The sequence below is a fragment of the Entamoeba invadens genome, assembly GCF_000330505.1.
Source record: "Entamoeba invadens IP1 unplaced genomic scaffold scaff_1105074724350, whole genome shotgun sequence".
In the NCBI taxonomy this organism is placed as follows: domain Eukaryota; phylum Evosea; order Mastigamoebida; family Endamoebidae; genus Entamoeba; species Entamoeba invadens.
The window spans coordinates 1-2641 of NW_004191713.1; positions in this window are offsets into that span (position 1 = coordinate 1).

A 2641-nucleotide genomic window follows, 5' to 3' on the forward strand; every position below is an offset into this window, starting at 1 on the left:
AAAATTGCAATCGATAAACAAGGCGATCACTTTTAAAGTGATTTACAATATTCACTTGGAACATATCGTGAATGTGATTTGTTATGTAACAATTAAGTGAAGATTGTTTACTACAAAGAAAACAGCAACACTGGGTGTGACAAGTGGTATAATGGTATTATCTAAAGCAGTCCTGTCTACAATGTGACAAAGGTGCTTAAGTTGATATGGTAATAGAGGGAGTTGTGTAACATATGCTTTTGGTATTATTTTGACACAACAAACGATGATTATATTGATGTTAATTAACTTGCTGAAAAATGCAAACTGTTTGACCTACAGTTCGTGGTTGTGCCTACCCGGCTGCATTTTAAGCAATCAATATAGATTTATTGAAATACGAGGAGAATTATTTGAGTTGTGTTGAACCCGTTTCAAATTATATAAAATGTAATGTCAAGGGTAGCTATAACGAAGATGTCGAATTTTGAACAAGAAAAGATAAATAATGTGTCATCAATATTACACCCGACAATTGCAAGACGTGTTCAGAGTATGAATTTGCCGATTGGTAAGATGTGTAAAATCAAAATAAAAATTTCATATTCACAAAACGTTGTGAGTTGTGTTATAATTGTACAGATATTATACAATATGTTTTGTATTATGAAATGATCCAATGTTAAAAATTAAATGTAATCACATATTCCAAGTCATACAATTCAAAACCACAGAAGTGCAATGAATGCACTTCAAGTAACAAAGTTAAACCAAATGGTGATGAGTGTCTTCTCAAGACAACCGAACAATTCTTAATATGTTGTATTGAAAACACAATATTTTCAATTCTTGATAATCTTTGTATCAAAGTTGTTTAATTACTTTATAACAAATATATTGATTTCTTTACTAACAACAATAGTACGTTAATTCAACGAACTTATTAAATTTTCAACATAATAAAACAAACCAAAGAAAACCAAAAAAATAAACATATCCGATGTTGGAATCCAAAAGGGTGTTTGTTGTCATTTAATCATTTTCTCGAGTTCTCTTGAGTTGATCACACAAACATGGACAAGTCTTTTTAAGCAATACCCGAAGATGTATGTGACCAACTTTTGAAAAATCAGCTCCACTCTTCAAAAGGTGTAAAAATGAAAGATACGCTCGATCAATTTTTGAACATTCTTTTATTATTATTTTGTGTTGGAATGGGAGTATTGGTGTCTATGGGAGTTTATTACAGGCATTATAATATGAAGAATTAACAATCAGCAATTTTATCTTAGCATGTGGGTCTTACGAATTTGGCACCATCAACAATACCTTTATTTTTGACACTGTTTTAATGTAATAAATGAAAAGAAGTTTGATATAGTCATTACCATCATCCAAATTGTTGTGTCCATCCAGTGCTCTAAATAACCAAAAACACTGAAAAAACTATTTTGATTGTAAATTTTTGCCTCATAGATTATACTTTAGAACCAAAAAAAATCGTTTTAGTAATTATCAACCTTTTATAAAAACAAAATCTAAATACATTGATTTGCTCGACAATCTTAAACGCCTAGTCAGTGCCACATAAAAAAGTTGAAAATTTACTCTTCTTGTTACTTTATCTGAAATATTAGACAAGAAGAACAAATGTTGGGAAGCCGGTTCGACCAATTCAGAAGTGATGTTCTTCAAACTAACCACCTCAATGGACAACTGGTGTTTCCTGAAATGAAGACAGAAATGAAAACTTATTAGTAAAAGAACAAGAACGTTATATGAACACAGACGTTTATCGATAGGTCTTTGCAGCTGTTATGGGAGCGGAGATTGTGTCGATGGGTATCAACGGATCTTAAAAATGAAATTAAAGGGAGAAGTCTTTAAATTAGTGGTGCGACTTTTTCGCCTTCCTTTACTGAAAATAAATCGAAAATAGTACAACAAAACATTTTATAGTGATGTTTAGAGTTGTGATTATATTTGTTAGATTACCATGTTTTAAATTAATCATTAACTAAAGTTTTTAATACTTTTTCAATATATTATCAACTCTTTTATTTGTATTATTTTTTCACTTGGAATTTACTCCAACCTTTTTTGATGAAATCATATTGCATGTTTGTAATATCTTCACATTGTGATTAACGACCTCCTGTAAATATATAGTATGCTAATTTGTAAAATTAAGTTAATTCTTGGCTTGTAAATACGCTCTCGTTAAAAGCACTCATCCATGAAATTAGCGAACAAATAATCATCAGAACTTTTCTTGTTTTTTTAGAATAAGAACTTCTGGCAACATCTATTTTGAAGTACTAATTCCCTTTGTGAATATTATGTTCTTTATCAACGCATTGACATTTTGTGATGACCCAAAATCATTCAATTTATTATTCATATCAATTATTTTTTTTAATGAAAACAACAAGATATTGTCTGACTTGATATCTCATTGTACAATATCCCGTTGTGTTAAAATAGAGTAACCCATTTGTGGCTTTATACATAAACTTAACGAGCAACTTTTCTACGACTATTTTAGCCTTTTTTGTTTTATCAAATAATTAAAATTGCCACATATCGCAATTTGGCGACTGTACATATATTGATTGGTAAAATCATTGTTCCATAATAGTGTAGGACATATTCATTTTTAAAT